The following is a 23,970-nucleotide window of genomic DNA, read 5'->3' on the forward strand; positions in this document are numbered from 1 at the left end:
GTTCTCTGTCAGTGTGTTAATATTCCTGAGGACAGTGGGGGTGTTTTACACTTCACAGGGTGTATCTGACTGTGGATCATGATATACACAGTGTGTCAGTGAGTCTGTTAATATTAATCTGTGTTCTCTGTCAGTGTGTTAATATTACTGAGGACAGTGGGGGTGTTTTACACCTCACAGGGTGTATCTGACTGTGGTTCATGATATACACAGTGTGTCAGTGAGTGTGTTAATATTAATCTGTGTTCTCTGTCATTGTGTTAATATTACTGAGGACAGTGGGGGTGTTTTACACTTCACAGGGTTTATCTGACTGTGGGTCATGATGTACACAGTGTGTCAGTGAGTGTGTTAATATTAATCTGTGTTCTCTGTCAGTATGTTAATATTCCTGAGGACAGTGGAGGTGTTTTACACTTCACAGGGTGTATCTGACTGTGGGTCATGATATACAGAGTGTGTCAGTGAGTGTGTTAATATTAATCTGTGTTCTCTGTCAGTGTGTTAATATTACTGAGGACAGTGGGGGTGTTTTACACTTCACAGTGTTTATCTGACTGTGGGTCATGATGTACACAGTGTGTCAGTGAGTGTGTTAATATTAATCTGTGTTCTCTGTCAGTGTGTTAATATTCCTGATGACAGTGGGGATGTTTTACACTTCACAGGGTTTATCTGACTGTGGGTCATGATATACACAGTGTGTCAGTGAGAGTGTTAATATTAATCTGTGTTCCCTGTCAGTGTGTTAATATTCCTGAGGACAGTGGGGGTGTTTTACACTTCACAGGGTGTATCTGACTGTGGGTCATGATATACACAGTGTGTCAGTGAGTCTGTTAATATTAATCTGTGTTCTCTGTCAGTGTGTTAATATTACTGAGGACAGTGGGGGTGTTTTACACTTCACAGGGTGTATCTGACTGTGGATCATGATATACACAGTGTGTCAGTGAGTCTGTTAATATTAATCTGTGTTCTCTGTCAGTGTGTTAATATTGCTGAGGACAGTGGGGGTGCTTTACACTTCACAGGGTGTATCTGACTGTGGGTCATGATATACACAGTGTGTCAGTGAGTGTGTTAATATTAATCTGTGTTCTCTGTCAGTGTGTTAATATTACTGAGGACAGTGGGGGTGTTTTACACTTCACAGGGTTTATCTGACTGTGGGTCATGATGTACACAGTGTGTCAGTGAGTGTGTTAATATTAATCTGTGTTCTCTGTCAGTGTGTTAATATTACTGAGGACAGTGGGGGTGTTTTACACTTCACAGGGTGTATCTGACTGTGGGTCATGATATACACAGTGTGTCAGTGAGTGTGTTAATATTAATCTGTGTTCTCTGTCAGGTGTTAATATTACTGAGGACAGTGGGGGTGTTTTACACTTCACAGGGTGTATCTGACTGTGGGTCATGATATACACAGTGTGTCAGTGAGTGTGTTAATATTAATCTGTGTTCTCTGTCAGTGTGTTAATATTACTGAGGACAGCGGGGATGTTTTACACTTCACAGGGTGTATCTGACTGTGGGTCATGATGTACACAGTGTGTCAGTGAGTGTGTTAATATTAATCTGTGTTCTCTGTCAGTGTGTTAATACTACTGAGGACAGTGGGGGTGTTTTACACTTCACAGGGTTTATCTGACTGTGGGTCATGATATACACAGTGTGTCAGTGAGTGTGTTAATATTACTCTGTGTTCTCTGTCAGTGTGTTAATATTACTGAGGACAGTGGGGATGTTTTACTCTTCGCAGGGTGTATCTGACTGTGGGTCATGATGTACACAGTGTGTCAGTGAGTGTGTTAATATTAATCTGTGTTCTCTGTCAGTGTGTTAATATTACTGAGGACAGTGGGGGTGTTTTACACTTCACAGGGTGTATCTGACTGTGGGTCATGATGTACACAGTGTGTCAGTGAGTGTGTTAATATTAATCTGTGTACTCTGTCAGTGTGTTAATATTACTGAGGACAGTGGGGGTGTTTTACACTTCACAGGGTGTATCTGATGTGAGTCATGATGTACACAGTGTGTCAGTGAGTGTCTTAATATTAATCTGTGTTCTCTGTCAGTGTGTTAATATTACTGAGGACAGTGGGGTGTTTTACACTTCACAGGGTGTATCTGACTGTGAGTCATGATGTACACAGTGTGTCAGTGAGTGTGTTAATATTAATCTGTGTTCTCTGTCAGTGTGTTAATATTCCTGAGGACAGTGGGGGTGTTTTACACTTCACAGGGTGTATCTGACTGTGGGTCATGATATACACAGTGTGTCAGTGAGTGTGTTAATATTAATCTGTGTTCTCTGTCAGTGTGTTAATATTACTGAGGACAGTGGGGATGTTTTACACTTCACAGGGTTTATCTGACTGTGGGTCATGATATACACAGTGTGTCAGTGAGTGTGTTAATATTAATCTGTGTTCTCTGTCAGTGTGCTAATATTACTGAGGACAGTGGGGTTGTTTTTCACTTCACAGGGTGTATCTGACTGTGGGTCATGACATACACATTGTGTCAGTGAGTGTGTTAATATTAATCTGTGTTCTCTGTCAGTGTGTTAATATTGCTGAGGACAGTGGGGGTGTTTTACACTTCACAGGGTGTATCTGACTGTGTGTCATGATGTACACAGTGTGTCAGTGAGTGTGTTAATATTAATCTGTGTTCTCTGTAAGTGTGTTAATATTGCTGAGGACAGTGGGGGTGTTTTACACTTCACAGGGTGTATCTGACTGTGGGTCATGATGTACACAGTGTGTCAGTGAGTGTGTTAATATTAATCTGTGTTCTCTGTCAGTGTGTTAATATTACTGAGGACAGTGGGGGTGTTTTACACTTCACAGGGTGTATCTGACTGTGGGTCATGATGTACACAGTGTGTCAGTGAGTGTGTTAATATTAATCTGTGTTCTCTGTCAGAGTGTTAATATTACTGAGGACAGTGGGGGTGTTTTACACTTCACAGGGTTTATCTGACTGTGGGTCATGAAGTACTCAGTGTGTCAGTGAGTGTGTTAATATTAATCTGTGTTCTCTGTCAGTGTGTTAATATTACTGAGGACAGTGGGGATGTTTTACACTTCACCGGGTGTATCTGACTGTGGGTCATGATATACACAGTGTGTCAGTGAGTGTGTTAATATTAATCTGTGTTCTCTGTCAGTGTGTTAATATTCCTGAGGACAGTGGGGGTGTTTTACACTTCACAATGTGTATCTGACTGTGGGTCATGATATACATAGTGTGTCAGTGAGTGTGTTAATATTAATCTGTGTTCTCTGTCAGTGTGTTAATATTACTGAGGACAGTGGGGGTGTTTTACACTTCACAGGGTGTATCTGACTGTGGGTGATGATGTACACAGTGTGTCAGTGAGTGTGTTAATATTAATCTGTGTTCTCTGTCAGTGTGTTAATATTACTGAGGACAGTGGGGGTGTTTTACACTTCACAGGGTGTATCTGACTGTGGATCATGATATACACAGTGTGTCAGTGAGTCTGTTAATATTAATCTGTGTTCTCTGTCAGTGTGTTAATATTACTGAGGACAGTGGGGGTGTTTTACACTTCACAGGGTGTATCTGACTATGGGTCATGATATACACAGTGTGTCAGTGAGTGTGTTAATATTAATCTGTGTTCTCTGTCAGTGTGTTAATATTCCTGAGGACAGTGGGGGTGTTTTACACTTCACAGGGTGTATCTGACTGTGGGTCATGATATACACAGTGTGTCAGTGAGTGTGTTAATATTAATCTGTGTTCTCTTTCAGTGTGTTAATATTACTGAGGACAGTGGGGGTGTTTTACACTTCACAGGGTGTATCTGACTGTGGGTCATGATATACACAGTGTGTCAGTGAGTGTGTTAATATTAATCTGTGTTCTCTGTCAGTGTGTTAATATTCCTGAGGACAGTGGGGGTGTTTTACACTTCACAGGGTGTATCTGACTGTGGATCATGATATACACAGTGTGTCAGTGAGTCTGTTAATATTAATCTGTGTTCTCTGTCAGTGTGTTAATATTACTGAGGACAGTGGGGGTGTTTTACACTTCACAGGGTGTATCTGACTGTGGGTCATGATATACACAGTGTGTCAGTGAGTGTGTTAATATTAATCTGTGTTCTCTGTCAGTGTGTTAATATTACTGAGGACAGTGGGGGTGTTTTACACTTCACAGGGTTTATCTGACTGTGGGTCATGATGTACACAGTGTGTCAGTGAGTGTGTTAATATTAATCTGTGTTCTCTGTCAGTATGTTAATATTCCTGAGGACAGTGGAGGTGTTTTACACTTCACAGGGTGTATCTGACTGTGGGTCATGATATACAGAGTGTGTCAGTGAGTGTGTTAATATTAATCTGGGTTCTCTGTCAGTGTGTTAATATTACTGAGGACAGTGGGGGTGTTTTACACTTCACAGTGTTTATCTGACTGTGGGTCATGATGTACACAGTGTGTCAGTGAGTGTGTTAATATTAATCTGTGATCTCTGTCAGTGTGTTAATATTCCTGATGACAGTGGGGATGTTTTACACTTCACAGGGTTTATCTGACTGTGGGTCATGATATACACAGTGTGTCAGTGAGAGTGTTAATATTAATCTGTGTTCCCTGTCAGTGTGTTAATATTCCTGAGGACAGTGGGGGTGTTTTACACTTCACAGGGTGTATCTGACTGTGGGTCATGATATACACAGTGTGTCAGTGAGTCTGTTAATATTAATCTGTGTTCTCTGTCAGTGTGTTAATATTACTGAGGACAGTGGGGGTGTTTTACACTTCACAGGGTGTATCTGACTGTGGATCATGATATACACAGTGTGTCAGTGAGTCTGTTAATATTAATCTGTGTTCTCTGTCAGTGTGTTAATATTGCTGAGGACAGTGGGGGTGCTTTACACTTCACAGGGTGTATCTGACTGTGGGTCATGATATACACAGTGTGTCAGTGAGTGTGTTAATATTAATCTGTGTTCTCTGTCAGTGTGTTAATATTACTGAGGACAGTGGGGGTGTTTTACACTTCACAGGGTTTATCTGACTGTGGGTCATGATGTACACAGTGTGTCAGTGAGTGTGTTAATATTAATCTGTGTTCTCTGTCAGTGTGTTAATATTACTGAGGACAGTGGGGGTGTTTTACACTTCACAGGGTGTATCTGACTGTGGGTCATGATATACACAGTGTGTCAGTGAGTGTGTTAATATTAATCTGTGTTCTCTGTCAGGTGTTAATATTACTGAGGACAGTGGGGGTGTTTTACACTTCACAGGGTGTATCTGACTGTGGGTCATGATATACACAGTGTGTCAGTGAGTGTGTTAATATTAATCTGTGTTCTCTGTCAGTGTGTTAATATTACTGAGGACAGCGGGGATGTTTTACACTTCACAGGGTGTATCTGACTGTGGGTCATGATGTACACAGTGTGTCAGTGAGTGTGTTAATATTAATCTGTGTTCTCTGTCAGTGTGTTAATACTACTGAGGACAGTGGGGGTGTTTTACACTTCACAGGGTTTATCTGACTGTGGGTCATGATATACACAGTGTGTCAGTGAGTGTGTTAATATTACTCTGTGTTCTCTGTCAGTGTGTTAATATTACTGAGGACAGTGGGGATGTTTTACTCTTCGCAGGGTGTATCTGACTGTGGGTCATGATGTACACAGTGTGTCAGTGAGTGTGTTAATATTAATCTGTGTTCTCTGTCAGTGTGTTAATATTACTGAGGACAGTGGGGGTGTTTTACACTTCACAGGGTGTATCTGACTGTGGGTCATGATGTACACAGTGTGTCAGTGAGTGTGTTAATATTAATCTGTGTACTCTGTCAGTGTGTTAATATTACTGAGGACAGTGGGGGTGTTTTACACTTCACAGGGTGTATCTGATGTGAGTCATGATGTACACAGTGTGTCAGTGAGTGTCTTAATATTAATCTGTGTTCTCTGTCAGTGTGTTAATATTACTGAGGACAGTGGGGTGTTTTACACTTCACAGGGTGTATCTGACTGTGAGTCATGATGTACACAGTGTGTCAGTGAGTGTGTTAATATTAATCTGTGTTCTCTGTCAGTGTGTTAATATTCCTGAGGACAGTGGGGGTGTTTTACACTTCACAGGGTGTATCTGACTGTGGGTCATGATATACACAGTGTGTCAGTGAGTGTGTTAATATTAATCTGTGTTCTCTGTCAGTGTGTTAATATTACTGAGGACAGTGGGGATGTTTTACACTTCACAGGGTTTATCTGACTGTGGGTCATGATATACACAGTGTGTCAGTGAGTGTGTTAATATTAATCTGTGTTCTCTGTCAGTGTGCTAATATTACTGAGGACAGTGGGGTTGTTTTTCACTTCACAGGGTGTATCTGACTGTGGGTCATGACATACACATTGTGTCAGTGAGTGTGTTAATATTAATCTGTGTTCTCTGTCAGTGTGTTAATATTGCTGAGGACAGTGGGGGTGTTTTACACTTCACAGGGTGTATCTGACTGTGTGTCATGATGTACACAGTGTGTCAGTGAGTGTGTTAATATTAATCTGTGTTCTCTGTCAGTGTGTTAATATTGCTGAGGACAGTGGGGGTGTTTTACACTTCACAGGGTGTATCTGACTGTGGGTCATGATGTACACAGTGTGTCAGTGAGTGTGTTAATATTAATCTGTGTTCTCTGTCAGTGTGTTAATATTACTGAGGACAGTGGGGGTGTTTTACACTTCACAGGGTGTATCTGACTGTGGGTCATGATGTACACAGTGTGTCAGTGAGTGTGTTAATATTAATCTGTGTTCTCTGTCAGAGTGTTAATATTACTGAGGACAGTGGGGGTGTTTTACACTTCACAGGGTTTATCTGACTGTGGGTCATGAAGTACTCAGTGTGTCAGTGAGTGTGTTAATATTAATCTGTGTTCTCTGTCAGTGTGTTAATATTACTGAGGACAGTGGGGATGTTTTACACTTCACCGGGTGTATCTGACTGTGGGTCATGATATACACAGTGTGTCAGTGAGTGTGTTAATATTAATCTGTGTTCTCTGTCAGTGTGTTAATATTCCTGAGGACAGTGGGGGTGTTTTACACTTCACAGGGTGTTTCTGACTGTGGGTCATGATATACATAGTGTGTCAGTGAGTGTGTTAATATTAATCTGTGTTCTCTGTCAGTGTGTTAATATTACTGAGGACAGTGGGGGTGTTTTACACTTCACAGGGTGTATCTGACTGTGGGTGATGATGTACACAGTGTGTCAGTGAGTGTGTTAATATTAATCTGTGTTCTCTGTCAGTGTGTTAATATTACTGAGGACAGTGGGGGTGTTTTACACTTCACAGGGTGTATCTGACTGTGAGTCATGATGTACACAGTGTGTCAGTGAGTGTGTTAATATTAATCTGTGTTCTCTGTCAGTGTGTTAATATTCCTGAGGACAGTGGGGGTGTTTTACACCTCACAGGGTGTATCTGACTGTGGGTCATGATATACACAGTGTGTCAGTGAGTGTGTTAATATTAATATGTGTTCTCTGTCAGTGTGTTAATATTCCTGAGGACAGTGGGGGTGTTTTACACCTCACAGGGTGTATCTGACTGTGGGTCATGATATACACAGTGTGTCAGTGAGTGTGTTAATATTAATCTGTGTTCTCTGTCAGTGTGTTAATATTCCTGAGGACAGTGGGGGTGTTTTACACTTCACAGGGTGTATCTGACTGTGGGTCATGATATTCACAGTGCGTCAGTGAGTGTGTTAATATTAATCTGTGTTCTCTGTCAGTGTGTTAATATTACTGAGGAAGGTGGGGGTGTTTTACACTTCACAGGGTGTATCTGACTGTGGGTCATGATATACACAGTGTGTCAGTGAGTGTGTTAATATTAATCTGTGTTCTCTGTCAGTGTGTTAATATTACTGAGGACAGTGGGGGTGTTTTACACTTCACAGGGTGTATCTGACTGTGGGTCATGATATACACAGTGTGTCAGTGAGTGTGTTAATATTAATCTGTGTTCTCTGTCAGTGTGTTAATATTACTGAGGACAGTGGGGATGTTTTACACTTCACAGGGTTTATCTGACTGTGGGTCATGATATACACAGTGTGTCAGTGAGTGTGTTAATATTAATCTGTGTTCTCTGTCAGTGTGCTAATATTACTGAAGACAGTGGGGGTGTTTTACACTTCACAGGGTGTATCTGACTGTGCTTCATGATGTACACAGTGTGTCAGTGAGTGTGTTAATATTAATCTGTGTTCTCTGTCAGTGTGTTAATATTGCTGAGGACAGTGGGGGTGTTTTACACTTCACAGGGTGTATCTGACTGTGGGTCATGATGTACACAGTGTGTCAGTGAGTGTGTTAATATTAATCTGTGTTCTCTGTCAGTGTGTTAATATTACTGAGGACAGTGGGGGTGTTTTACACTTCACAGGGTTTATCTGACTGTGGGTCATGATGTACACAGTGTGTCAGTGAGTGTGTTAATATTAATCTGTGTTCTCTGTCAGTGTGTTAATATTACTGAGGACAGTGGGGGTGTTTTACACTTCACAGGGTTTATCTGACTGTGGGTCATGATGTACACAGTGTGTCAGTGAGTGTGTTAATATTAATCTGTGTTCTCTGTCAGTATGTTAATATTCCTGAGGACAGTGGGGGTGTTTTACACTTCACAGGGTGTATCTGACTGTGGATCATGATATACACAGTGTGTCAGTGAGTCTGTTAATATTAATCTGTGTTCTCTGTCAGTGTGTTAATATTGCTGAGGACAGTGGGGGTGTTTTACACTTCACAGGGTGTATCTGACTGTGGGTCATGATATACACAGTGTGTCAGTGAGTGTGTTAATATTAATCTGTGTTCTCTGTCAGTGTGTTAATATTACTGAGGACAGTGGGGGTGTTTTACACTTCACAGGGTTTATCTGACTGTGGGTCATGATGTACACAGTGTGTCAGTGAGTGTGTTAATATTAATCTGTGTTCTCTGTCAGTGTGTTAATATTACTGAGGACAGTGGGGGTGTTTTACACTTCACAGGGTGTATCTGACTGTGGGTCATGATATACACAGTGTGTCAGTGAGTGTGTTAATATTAATCTGTGTTCTCTGTCAGGTGTTAATATTACTGAGGACAGTGGGGGTGTTTTACACTTCACAGGGTGTATCTGACTGTGGGTCATGATATACACAGTGTGTCAGTGAGTGTGTTAATATTAATCTGTGTTCTCTGTCAGTGTGTTAATATTACTGAGGACAGCGGGGATGTTTTACACTTCACAGGGTGTATCTGACTGTGGGTCATGATGTACACAGTGTGTCAGTGAGTGTGTTAATATTAATCTGTGTTCTCTGTCAGTGTGTTAATACTACTGAGGACAGTGGGGGTGTTTTACACTTCACAGGGTGTATCTGACTGTGGGTCATGATATACACAGTGTGTCAGTGAGTGTGTTAATATTACTCTGTATTCTCTGTCAGTGTGTTAATATTACTGAGGGCAGTGGGGATGTTTTACTCTTCACAGGGTGTATCTGACTGTGGGTCATGATGTACACAGTGTGTCAGTGAGTGTGTTAATATTAATCTGTGTTCTCTGTCAGTGTGTTAATATTACTGAGGACAGTGGGGGTGTTTTACACTTCACAGGGTGTATCTGACTGTGGGTCATGATGTACACAGTGTGTCAGTGAGTGTGTTAATATTAATCTGTGTACTCTGTCAGTGTGTTAATATTACTGAGGACAGTGGGGGTGTTTTACACTTCACAGGGTGTATCTGATGTGAGTCATGATGTACACAGTGTGTCAGTGAGTGTCTTAATATTAATCTGTGTTCTCTGTCAGTGTGTTAATATTACTGAGGACAGTGGGGTGTTTTACACTTCACAGGGTGTATCTGACTGTGAGTCATGATGTACACAGTGTGTCAGTGAGTGTGTTAATATTAATCTGTGTTCTCTGTCAGTGTGTTAATATTCCTGAGGACAGTGGGGGTGTTTTACACTTCACAGGGTGTATCTGACTGTGGGTCATGATATACACAGTGTGTCAGTGAGTGTGTTAATATTAATCTGTGTTCTCTGTCAGTGTGTTAATATTACTGAGGACAGTGGGGATGTTTTACACTTCACAGGGTTTATCTGACTGTGGGTCATGATGTACACAGTGTGTCAGTGAGTGTGTTAATATTAATCTGTGTTCTCTGTCAGTGTGCTAATATTACTGAGGACAGTGGGGGTGTTTTTCACTTCACAGGGTGTATCTGACTGAGGGTCATGACATACACAGTGTGTCAGTGAGTGTGTTAATATTAATCTGTGTTCTCTGTCAGTGTGTTAATATTGCTGAGGACAGTGGGGGTGTTTTACACTTCACAGGGTGTATCTGACTGTGTGTCATGATGTACACAGTGTGTCAGTGAGTGTGTTAATATTAATCTGTGTTCTCTGTCAGTGTGTTAATATTGCTGAGGACAGTGGGGGTGTTTTACACTTCACAGGGTGTATCTGACTGTGGGTCATGATGTACACAGTGTGTCAGTGAGTGTGTTAATATTAATCTGTGTTCTCTGTCAGTGTGTTAATATTACTGAGGACAGTGGGGGTGTTTTACACTTCACAGGGTGTATCTGACTGTGGGTCTTGATGTACACAGTGTGTCAGTGAGTGTGTTAATATTAATCTGTGTTCTCTGTCAGAGTGTTAATATTACTGAGGACAGTGGGGGTGTTTTACACTTCACAGGGTTTATCTGACTGTGGGTCATGATGTACTCAGTGTGTCAGTGAGTGTGTTAATATTAATCTGTGTTCTCTGTCAGTGTGTTAATATTACTGAGGACAGTGGGGATGTTTTACACTTCACCGGGTGTATCTGACTGTGGGTCATGATATACACAGTGTGTCAGTGAGTGTGTTAATATTAATCTGTGTTCTCTGTCAGTGTGTTAATATTCCTGAGGACAGTGGGGGTGTTTTACACTTCACAGGGTGTATCTGACTGTGGGTCATGATATACATAGTGTGTCAGTGAGTGTGTTAATATTAATCTGTGTTCTCTGTCAGTGTGTTAATATTACTGAGGACAGTGGGGGTGTTTTACACTTCACAGGGTGTATCTGACTGTGGGTGATGATGTACACAGTGTGTCAGTGAGTGTGTTAATATTAATCTGTGTTCTCTGTCAGTGTGTTAATATTACTGAGGACAGTGGGGGTATTTTACACTTCACAGGGTGTATCTGACTGTGAGTCATGATGTACACAGTGTGTCAGTGAGTGTGTTAATATTAATCTGTGTTCTCTGTCAGTGTGTTAATATTCCTGAGGACAGTGGGGGTGTTTTACACCTCACAGGGTGTATCTGACTGTGGGTCATGATATACACAGTGTGTCAGTGAGTGTGTTAATATTAATATGTGTTCTCTGTCAGTGTGTTAATATTCCTGAGGACAGTGGGGGTGTTTTACACCTCACAGGGTGTATCTGACTGTGGGTCATGATATACACAGTGTGTCAGTGAGTGTGTTAATATTAATCTGTGTTCTCTGTCAGTGTGTTAATATTCCTGAGGACAGTGGGGGTGTTTTACACTTCACAGGGTGTATCTGACTGTGGGTCATGATATTCTCAGTGCGTCAGTGAGTGTGTTAATATTAATCTGTGTTCTCTGTCAGTGTGTTAATATTACTGAGGACAGTGGGGGTGTTTTACACTTCACAGGGTGTATCTGACTGTGGGTCATGATATACACAGTGTGTCAGTGAGTGTGTTAATATTAATCTGTGTTCTCTGTCAGTGTGTTAATATTCCTGAGGACAGTGGGGGTGTTTTACACTTCACAGGGTGTATCTGACTGTGGGTCATGATATACACAGTGTGTCAGTGAGTGTGTTAATATTAATCTGTGTTCTCTGTCAGTGTGTTAATATTACTGAGGACAGTGGGGATGTTTTACACTTCACAGGGTTTATCTGACTGTGGGTCATGATATACACAGTGTGTCAGTGAGTGTGTTAATATTAATCTGTGTTCTCTGTCAGTGTGCTAATATTACTGAAGACAGTGGGGGTGTTTTACACTTCACAGGGTGTATCTGACTGTGCTTCATGATGTACACAGTGTGTCAGTGAGTGTGTTAATATTAATCTGTGTTCTCTGTCAGTGTGTTAATATTGCTGAGGACAGTGGGGGTGTTTTACACTTCACAGGGTGTATCTGACTGTGGGTCATGATGTACACAGTGTGTCAGTGAGTGTGTTAATATTAATCTGTGTTCTCTGTCAGTGTGTTAATATTACTGAGGACAGTGGGGATGTTTTACACTTCACAGGGTGTATCTGACTGTGGGTCATGATATACACAGTGTGTCAGTGAGTGTGTTAATATTAATCTGTGTTCTCTGTCAGTGTGTTAATATTACTGAGGACAGTGGGGGTGTTTTACACTTCACAGGGTGTATCTGACTGTGGGTCATGATGTACACAGTGTGTCAGTGAGTGTGTTAATATTAATCTGTGTTCTCTGTCAGTGTGTTAATATTCCTGAGGACAGTGGGGGTGTTTTACACTTCACAGAGTGTATCTGACTGTGGGTCATGATATACACAGTGTGTCAGTGAGTGTGTTAATATTAATCTGTGTTCTCTGTCAGTGTGTTAATATTGCTGAGGACAGTGGGGGTGTTTTACACTTCACAGGGTGTATCTGACTGTGGGTCATGATGTACACAGTGTGTCAGTGAGTGTGTTAATATTAATCTGTGTTCTCTGTCAGTGTGTTAATATTGCTGAGGACGGTGGGGGTGTTTTACACTTCACAGGGTGTATCTGACTGCGGGTCATGATGTACACAGTGTGTCAGTGAGTGTGTTAATATTAATCTGTGTTCTCTGTCAGTGTGTTAATATTCCTGAGGACAGTGGGGGTGTTTTACACTTCACAGGGTGTATCTGACTGTGGGTCATGATGTACACAGTGTGTCAGTGAGTGTGTTAATATTAATCTGTGTTCTCTGTCAGAGTGTTAATATTACTGAGGACAGTGGGGGCGTTTTACACTTCACAGGGTTTATCTGACTGTGGGTCATGATGTACACAGTGTGTCAGTGAGTGTGTTAATATTAATCTGTGTTCTCTGTCAGAGTGTTAATATTACTGGGGACAGTGGGGATGTTTTACACTTCACAGGGTGTATCTGACTGTGGGTCATGATGTACACAGTGTGTCAGTGAGTGTGTTAATATTAATCTGTGTTCTCTGTCAGTGTGTTAATATTACTGAGGACAGTGGGGGTGTTTTACACTTCACAGGGTGTATCTGACTGTGGGTCATGATGTACACAGTGTGTCAGTGAATGTGTTAATATTAATCTGTGTTCTCTGTCAGTGTGTTAATATTACTGGGGATAGTGGGGGTGTTTTACACTTCACAGGGTGTATCTGACTGTGGGTCATGATATACACAGTGTGTCAGTGAGTGTGTTAATATTAATCTGTGTTCTCTGTCAGTGTGTTAATATTACTGAGGACAGTGGGGATGATTTACACTTCACCGGGTGTATCTGACTGTGGGTCATGATAGACACAGTGTGTCAGTGAGTGTGTTAATATTTATCTGTGTTCTCTGTCAGTGTGTTAATATTCCTGAGGACAGTGGGGGTGTTTTACACTTCACAGGGTGTATCTGACTGTGGGTCATGATATGCATAGTGTGTCAGTGAGTGTGTTAATATTAATCTGTGTTCTCTGTCAGTGTGTTAATATTACTGAGGACAGTGGGGGTGTTTTACACTTCACAGGGTGTATCTGACTGTGGGTCATGATGTACACAGTGTGTCAGTGAGTGTGTTAATATTAATCTGTGTTCTATGTCAATGTGTTAATATTACTGAGGACAGTGGGGGTGTTTCACACTTCACAGGGTGTATCTGACTGTGGGTCATGATGTACACAGTGTGTCAGTGAGTGTGTTAATATTAATCTGTGTTCTCTGTCAGTGTGTTAATATTCCTGAGGACAGTGGGGGTGTTTTACACTTCACAGGGTGTATCTGACTGTGGGTCATGATGTACACAGTGTGTCAGTGAGTGTGTTAATATTAATCTGTGTTCTCTGTCAGTGTGTAATATTCCTGAGGACAGTGGGGGTGTTTTACACTTCACAGGGTGTATCTGACTGTGGGTCATGATATACACAGTGTGTCAGTGAGTGTGTTAATATTAATCTTTGTTCTCTGTCAGTGTGTTATTATTGCTGCGGACAGTGGGGGTGTTTTACACTTCACACTGTGTATCTGACTGTGGGTCATGATATACACAGTGTGTCAGTGAGTGTGTTAATATTAATCTGTGTTCTCTGTCAGTGTGTTAATATTACTGTGGACAGTGGGGGTGTTTTACACTTCACAGGGTGTATCCGACTGTGGGTCATGATATACACAGTGTGTCAGTGAGTGTGTTAATATTAATCTGTGTTCTCTGTCAGTGTGTTAATATTCCTGAGGACAGTGGGGGTGTTTTACACTTCACAGGGTGTATCTGACTGTGGGTCATGATATACACAGTGTGTCAGTGAGTGTGTTAATATTAATCTGTGTTCTCTGTCAGTGTGTTAATATTACTGAGGACAGTGGGGATGTTTTACACTTCACAGGGTTTATCTGACTGTGGGTCATGATATACACAGTGTGTCAGTGAGTGTGTTAATATTAATCTGTGTTCTCTGTCAGTGTGCTAATATTACTGAAGACAGTGGGGGTGTTTTACACTTCACAGGGTGTATCTGACTGTGCTTCATGATGTACACAGTGTGTCAGTGAGTGTGTTAATATTAATCTGTGTTCTCTGTCAGTGTGTTAATATTGCTGAGGACAGTGGGGGTGTTTTACACTTCACAGGGTGTATCTGACTGTGGGTCATGATGTACACAGTGTGTCAGTGAGTGTGTTAATATTAATCTGTGTTCTCTGTCAGTGTGTTAATATTACTGAGGACAGTGGGGATGTTTTACACTTCACAGGGTGTATCTGACTGTGGGTCATGATATACACAGTGTGTCAGTGAGTGTGTTAATATTAATCTGTGTTCTCTGTCAGTGTGTTAATATTACTGAGGACAGTGGGGGTGTTTTACACTTCACAGGGTGTATCTGACTGTGGGTCATGATATTCACAGTGCGTCAGTGAGTGTGTTAATATTAATCTGTGTTCTCTGTCAGTGTGTTAATATTACTGAGGACAGTGTGGGTGTTTTACACTTCACAGGGTGTATCTGACTGTGGGTCATGATATACACAGTGTGTCAGTGAGTGTGTTAATATTAATCTGTGTTCTCTGTCAGTGTGTTAATATTCCTGAGGACAGTGGGGGTGTTTTACACTTCACAGGGTGTATCTGACTGTGGGTCATGATATACACAGTGTGTCAGTGAGTGTGTTAATATTAATCTGTGTTCTCTGTCAGTGTGTTAATATTACTGAGTACAGTGGGGATGTTTTACACTTCACAGGGTTTATCTGACTGTGGGTCATGATATACACAGTGTGTCAGTGAGTGTGTTAATATTAATCTGTGTTCTCTGTCAGTGTGCTAATATTACTGAAGACAGTGGGGGTGTTTTACACTTCACAGGGTGTATCTGACTGTGCTTCATGATGTACACAGTGTGTCAGTGAGTGTGTTAATATTAATCTGTGTTCTCTGTCAGTGTGTTAATATTGCTGAGGACAGTGGGGGTGTTTTGCACTTCACAGGGTGTATCTGACTGTGGGTCATGATGTACACAGTGTGTCAGTGAGTGTGTTAATATTAATCTGTGTTCTCTGTCAGTGTGTTAATATTACTGAGGACAGTGGGGATGTTTTACACTTCACAGGGTGTATCTGACTGTGGGTCATGATATACACAGTGTGTCAGTGAGTGTGTTAATATTAATCTGTGTTCTCTGTCAGTGTGTTAATATTACTGAGGACAGTGGGGGTGTTTTACACTTCACAGGGTGTATCTGACTGTGGGTCATGATGTACACAGTGTGTCAGTGAGTGTGTTAATATTAATCTGTGTTCTCTGTCAGTGTGTTAATATCACTGAAGACAGTGGGGGTGTTTTACACTTCACAGGGTGTATCTGACTGTGCTTCATGATGTACACAGTGTGTCAGTGAGTGTGTTAATATTAATCTGTGTTCTCTGTCAGTGTGTTAATATTGCTGAGGACAGTGGGGGTGTTTTACACTTCACAGGGTGTATCTGACTGTGGGTCATGATGTACACAGTGTGTCAGTGAGTGTGTTAATATTAATCTGTGTTCTCTGTCAGTGTGTTAATATTACTGAGGACAGTGGGGATGTTTTACACTTCACAGGGTGTATCTGACTGTGGGTCATGATATACACAGTGTGTCAGTGAGTGTGTTAATATTAATCTGTGTTCTCTGTCAGTGTGTTAATATTACTGAGGACAGTGGGGGTGTTTTACACTTCACAGGGTGTATCTGACTGTGGGTCATGATATTCACAGTGCGTCAGTGAGTGTGTTAATATTAATCTGTGTTCTCTGTCAGTGTGTTAATATTACTGAGGACAGTGTGGGTGTTTTACACTTCACAGGGTGTATCTGACTGTGGGTCATGATATACACAGTGTGTCAGTGAGTGTGTTAATATTAATCTGTGTTCTCTGTCAGTGTGTTAATATTCCTGAGGACAGTGGGGGTGTTTTACACTTCACAGGGTGTATCTGACTGTGGGTCATGATATACACAGTGTGTCAGTGAGTGTGTTAATATTAATCTGTGTTCTCTGTCAGTGTGTTAATATTACTGAGTACAGTGGGGATGTTTTACACTTCACAGGGTTTATCTGACTGTGGGTCATGATATACACAGTGTGTCAGTGAGTGTGTTAATATTAATCTGTGTTCTCTGTCAGTGTGCTAATATTACTGAAGACAGTGGGGGTGTTTTACACTTCACAGGGTGTATCTGACTGTGCTTCATGATGTACACAGTGTGTCAGTGAGTGTGTTAATATTAATCTGTGTTCTCTGTCAGTGTGTTAATATTGCTGAGGACAGTGGGGGTGTTTTACACTTCACAGGGTGTATCTGACTGTGGGTCATGATGTACACAGTGTGTCAGTGAGTGTGTTAATATTAATCTGTGTTCTCTGTCAGTGTGTTAATATTACTGAGGACAGTGGGGATGTTTTACACTTCACAGGGTGTATCTGACTGTGGGTCATGATATACACAGTGTGTCAGTGAGTGTGTTAATATTAATCTGTGTTCTCTGTCAGTGTGTTAATATTACTGAGGACAGTGGGGGTGTTTTACACTTCACAGGGTGTATCTGACTGTGGGTCATGATGTACACAGTGTGTCAGTGAGTGTGTTAATATTAATCTGTGTTCTCTGTCAGTGTGTTAATATTGCTGAGGACGGTGGGGGTGTTTTACACTTCACAGGGTGTATCTGACTGCGGGTCATGATGTACACAGTTTGTCAGTGAGTGTGTTAATATTAATCTGTGTTCTCTGTCAGTGTGTTAATATTCCTGAGGACAGTGGGGGTGTTTTACACTTCACAGGGTGTATCTGACTGTGGGTCATGATGTACACAGTGTGTCAGTGAGTGTGTTAATATTAATCTGTGTTCTCTGTCAGAGTGTTAATATTACTGAGGACAGTGGGGGCGTTTTACACTTCACAGGGTTTATCTGACTGTGGGTCATGATGTACACAGTGTGTCAGTGAGTGTGTTAATATTAATCTGTGTTCTCTGTCAGTGTGTTAATATTACTGGGGACAGTGGGGGTGTTTTACACTTCACAGGGTGTATCTGACTGTGGGTCATGATGTACACAGTGTGTCACTGAGTGTGTTAATATTAATCTGTGTTCTCTGTCAGTGTGTTAATATTACTGAGGACAGTGGGGGTGTTTTACACTTCACAGGGTGTATCTGACTGTGGGTCATGATGTACACAGTGTGTCAGTGAGTGTGTTAATATTAATCTGTGTTCTCTGTCAGTGTGTTAATATTACTGGGGACAGTGGGGGTGTTTTACACTTCACAGGGTGTATCTGACTGTGGGTCATGATATACACAGTGTGTCAGTGAGTGTGTTAATATTAATCTGTGTTCTCTGTCAGTGTGTTAATATTACTGAGGACAGTGGGGATGTTTTACACTTCACCGGGTGTATCTGACTGTGGGTCATGATAGACACAGTGTGTCAGTGAGTGTGTTAATATTAATCTGTGTTCTCTGTCAGTGTGTTAATATTGCTGAGGACGGTGGGGGTGTTTTACACTTCACAGGGTGTATCTGACTGCGGGTCATGATGTACACAGTGTGTCAGTGAGTGTGTTAATATTAATCTGTGTTCTCTGTCAGTGTGTTAATATTCCTGAGGACAGTGGGGGTGTTTTACACTTCACAGGGTGTATCTGACTGTGGGTCATGATATGCATAGTGTGTCAGTGAGTGTGTTAATATTAATCTGTGTTCTCTGTCAGAGTGTTAATATTACTGAGGACAGTGGGGGCGTTTTACACTTCACAGGGTTTATCTGACTGTGGGTCATGATGTACACAGTGTGTCAGTGAGTGTGTTAATATTAATCTGTGTTCTCTGTCAGTGTGTTAATATTACTGGGGACAGTGGGGGTGTTTTACACTTCACAGGGTGTATCTGACTGTGGGTCATGATGTACACAGTGTGTCACTGAGTGTGTTAATATTAATCTGTGTTCTCTGTCAGTGTGTTAATATTACTGAGGACAGTGGGGGTGTTTTACACTTCACAGGGTGTATCTGACTGTGGGTCATGATGTACACAGTGTGTCAGTGAGTGTGTTAATATTAATCTGTGTTCTCTGTCAGTGTGTTAATATTACTGGGGACAGTGGGGGTGTTTTACACTTCACAGGGTGTATCTGACTGTGGGTCATGATATACACAGTGTGTCAGTGAGTGTGTTAATATTAATCTGTGTTCTCTGTCAGTGTGTTAATATTACTGAGGACAGTGGGGATGTTTTACACTTCACCGGGTGTATCTGACTGTGGGTCATGATAGACACAGTGTGTCAGTGAGTGTGTTAATATTAATCTGTGTTCTCTGTCAGTGTGTTAATATTCCTGAGGACAGTGGGGGTGTTTTACACTTCACAGGGTGTATCTGACTGTGGGTCATGATATGCATAGTGTGTCAGTGAGTGTGTTAATATTAATCTGTGTTCTCTGTCAGTGTGTTAATATTACTGAGGACAGTGGGGGTGTTTTACACTTCACAGGGTGTATCTGACTGTGGGTCATGATGTACACAGTGTGTCAGTGAGTGTGTTAATATTAATCTGTGTTCTATGTCAATGTGTTAATATTACTGAGGACAGTGGGGGTGTTTCACACTTCACAGGGTGTATCTGACTGTGGGTCATGATGTACACAGTGTGTCAGTGAGTGTGTTAATATTAATCTGTGTTCTCTGTCAGTGTGTTAATATTCCTGAGGACAGTGGGGGTGTTTTACACTTCACAGGGTGTATCTGACTGTGGGTCATGATGTACACAGTGTGTCAGTGAGTGTGTTAATATTAATCTGTGTTCTCTGTCAGTGTGTTAATATTCCTGAGGACAGTGGGGGTGTTTTACACTTCACAGGGTGTATCTGACTGTGGGTCATGATATACACAGTGTGTCAGTGAGTGTGTTAATATTAATCTTTGTTCTCTGTCAGTGTGTTAATATTGCTGCGGACAGTGGGGGTGTTTTACACTTCACAGGGTGTATCTGACTGTGGGTCATGATATACACAGTGTGTCAGTGAGTGTGTTAATATTAATCTGTGTTCTCTGTCAGTGTGTTAATATTACTGTGGACAGTGGGGGTGTTTTACACTTCACAGGGTGTATCTGACTGTGGGTCATGATATACACAGTGTGTCAGTGAGTGTGTTAATATTAATCTGTGTTCTCTGTCAGTGTGTTAATATTCCTGAGTACAGTGGGGGTGTTTTACACTTCACAGGGTGTATCTGACTGTGGGTCATGATATACACAGTGTGTCAGTGAGTGTGTTAATATTAATCTGTGTTCTCTGTCAGTGTGTTAATATTACTGAGGACAGTGGGGATGTTTTACACTTCACAGGGTTTATCTGACTGTGGGTCATGATATACACAGTGTGTCAGTGAGTGTGTTAATATTAATCTGTGTTCTCTGTCAGTGTGCTAATATTACTGAAGACAGTGGGGGTGTTTTACACTTCACAGGGTGTATCTGACTGTGCTTCATGATGTACACAGTGTGTCAGTGAGTGTGTTAATATTAATCTGTGTTCTCTGTCAGTGTGTTAATATTGCTGAGGACAGTGGGGGTGTTTTACACTTCACAGGGTGTATCTGACTGTAGGTCATGATGTACACAGTGTGTCAGTGAGTGTGTTAATATTAATCTGTGTTCTCTGTCAGTGTGTTAATATTACTGAGGACAGTGGGGATGTTTTACACTTCACAGGGTGTATCTGACTGTGGGTCATGATATACACAGTGTGTCAGTGAGTGTGTTAATATTAATCTGTGTTCTCTGTCAGTGTGTTAATATTACTGAGGACAGTGGGGGTGTTTTACACTTCACAGGGTGTATCTGACTGTGGGTCATGATGTACACAGTGTGTCAGTGAGTGTGTTAATATTAATCTGTGTTCTCTGTCAGTGTGTTAATATTCCTGAGGACAGTGGGGGTGTTTTACACTTCACAGGGTGTATCTGACTGTGGGTCATGATATACACAGTGTGTCAGTGAGTGTGTTAATATTAATCTGTGTTCTCTGTCAGTGTGTTAATATTACTGAGGACAGTGGGGATGTTTTACACTTCACAGGGTTTATCTGACTGTGGGTCATGATATACACAGTGTGTCAGTGAGTGTGTTAATATTAATCTGTGTTCTCTGTCAGTGTGCTAATATTACTGAAGACAGTGGGGGTGTTTTACACTTCACAGGGTGTATCTGACTGTGCTTCATGATGTACACAGTGTGTCAGTGAGTGTGTTAATATTAATCTGTGTTCTCTGTCAGTGTGTTAATATTGCTGAGGACAGTGGGGGTGTTTTACACTTCACAGGGTGTATCTGACTGTGGGTCATGATGTACACAGTGTGTCAGTGAGTGTGTTAATATTAATCTGTGTTCTCTGTCAGTGTGTTAATATTACTGAGGACAGTGGGGATGTTTTACACTTCACAGGGTGTATCTGACTGTGGGTCATGATATGCACAGTGTGTCAGTGAGTGTGTTAATATTAATCTGTGTTCTCTGTCAGTGTGTTAATATTACTGAGGACAGTGGGGGTGTTTTACACTTCACAGGGTGTATCTGACTGTGGGTCATGATGTACACAGTGTGTCAGTGAGTGTGTTAATATTAATCTGTGTTCTCTGTCAGTGTGTTAATATTGCTGAGGACAGTGGGGGTGTTTTACACTTCACAGGGTGTATCTGACTGCGGGTCATGATGTACACAGTGTGTCAGTGAGTGTGTTAATATTAATCTGTGTTCTCTGTCAGTGTGTTAATATTCCTGAGGACAGTGGGGGTGTTTTACACTTCACAGGGTGTATCTGACTGTGGGTCATGATGTACACAGTGTGTCAGTGAGTGTGTTAATATTAATCTGTGTTCTCTGTCAGAGTCTTAATATTACTGAGGACAGTGGGGGCGTTTTACACTTCACAGGGTTTATCTGACTGTGGGTCATGATGTACACAGTGTGTCAGTGAGTGTGTTAATATTAATCTGTGTTCTCTGTCAGTGTGTTAATATTACTGGGGACAGTGGGGGTGTTTTACACTTCACAGGGTGTATCTGACTGTGGGTCATGATGTACACAGTGTGTCAGTGAGTGTGTTAATATTAATCTGTGTTCTCTGTCAGTGTGTTAATATTACTGAGGACAGTGGGGGTGTTTTACACTTCACAGGGTGTATCTGACTGTGGGTCATGATGTACACAGTGTGTCAGTGAGTGTGTTAATATTAATCTGTGTTCTCTGTCAGTGTGTTAATATTACTGGGGACAGTGGGGGTGTTTTACACTTCACAGGGTGTATCTGACTGTGGGTCATGATATACACAGTGTGTCAGTGAGTGTGTTAATATTAATCTGTGTTCTCTGTCAGTGTGTTAATATTACTGAGGACAGTGGGGATGTTTTACACTTCACCGGGTGTATCTGACTGTGGGTCATGATAGACACAGTGTGTCAGTGAGTGTGTTAATATTAATCTGTGTTCTCTGTCAGTGTGTTAATATTCCTGAGGACAGTGGGGGTGTTTTACACTTCACCGGGTATATCTGACTGTGGGTCATGATATACATAGTGTGTCAGTGAGTGTGTTAATATTAATCTGTATTCTCTGTCAGTGTGTTAATATTACTGAGGACAGTGGGGGTGTTTTACACTTCACAGGGTGTATCTGACTGTGGGTCATGATGTACACAGTGTGTCAGTGAGTGTGTTAATATTAATCTGTGTTCTATGTCAGTGTGTTAATATTACTGAGGACAGTGGGGGTGTTTCACACTTCACAGGGTGTATCTGACTGTGGGTCATGATGTACACAGTGTGTCAGTGAGTGTGTTAATATTAATCTGTGTTCTCTGTCAGTGTGTTAATATTCCTGAGGACAGTGGGGGTGTTTTACACTTCACAGGGTGTATCTGACTGTGGGTCATGATGTACACAGTGTGTCAGTGAGTGTGTTAATATTAATCTGTGTTCTCTGTCAGTGTGTTAATATTCCTGAGGTCAGTGGAGGTGTTTTACACTTCACAGGGTGTATCTGACTGTGGGTCATGATATACACAGTGTGTCAGTGAGTGTGTTAATATTAATCTTTGTTCTCTGTCAGTGAGTTAATATTGCTGAGGACAGTGGGGGTGTTTTACACTTCACAGGGTGTATCTGACTGTGGGTCATGATATACACAGTGTGTCAGTGAGTGTGTTAATATTAATCTGTGTTCTCTGTCAGTGTGTTAATATTACTGTGGACAGTGGGGGTGTTTTACACTTCACAGGGTGTATCTGACTGTGGGTCATGATATACACAGTGTGTCAGTGAGTGTGTTAATATTAATCTGTGTTCTCTGTCAGTGTGTTAATATTACTGAGGACAGTGGGGGTGTTTTACACTTCACAGGGTGTATCTGACTGTGGGTCACGATGTACACAGTGTGTCAGTGAGTGTGTTAATATTAATCTGTGTTCTCTGTCAGTGTGTTAATATGACTGGGGACAGTGGGGGTGTTTTACACTTCACAGGGTGTATCTGACTGTGGGTCATGTTATACACAGTGTGTCAGTGAGTGTGTTAATATTAATCTGTGTTCTCTGTCAGTGTGTTAATATTACTGAGGACAGTGGGGATGTTTTACACTTCACCGGGTGTATCTGACTGTGGGTCATGATATACACAGTGTGTCAGTGAGTGTGTTAATATTAATCTGTGTTCTCTGTCAGTGTGTTAATATTCCTGAGGACAGTGGGGGTGTTTTACACTTCACAGGGTGTATCTGACTGTGGGTCATGATATACATAGTGTGTCAGTGAGTGTGTTAATATTAATCTGTGTTCTATGTCAGTGTGTTAATATTACTGAGGACAGTGGGGGTGTTTCACACTTCACAGGGTGTATCTGACTGTGGGTCATGATGTACACAGTGTGTCAGTGAGTGTGTTAATATTAATCTGTGTTCTCTGTCAGTGTGTTAATATTCCTGAGGACAGTGGGGGTGTTTTAGACTTCACAGGGTGTATCTGACTGTGGGTCATGATATACACAGTGTGTCAGTGAGTGTGTTAATATTAATCTGTGTTCTCTGTCAGTGTGTTAATATTACTGTGGACAGTGGGGGTGTTTTACACTTCACAGGGTGTATCTG

This window comes from Heterodontus francisci, unplaced genomic scaffold (assembly GCF_036365525.1).
Source record: "Heterodontus francisci isolate sHetFra1 unplaced genomic scaffold, sHetFra1.hap1 HAP1_SCAFFOLD_85, whole genome shotgun sequence".
NCBI classification, from domain to species: domain Eukaryota; kingdom Metazoa; phylum Chordata; class Chondrichthyes; order Heterodontiformes; family Heterodontidae; genus Heterodontus; species Heterodontus francisci.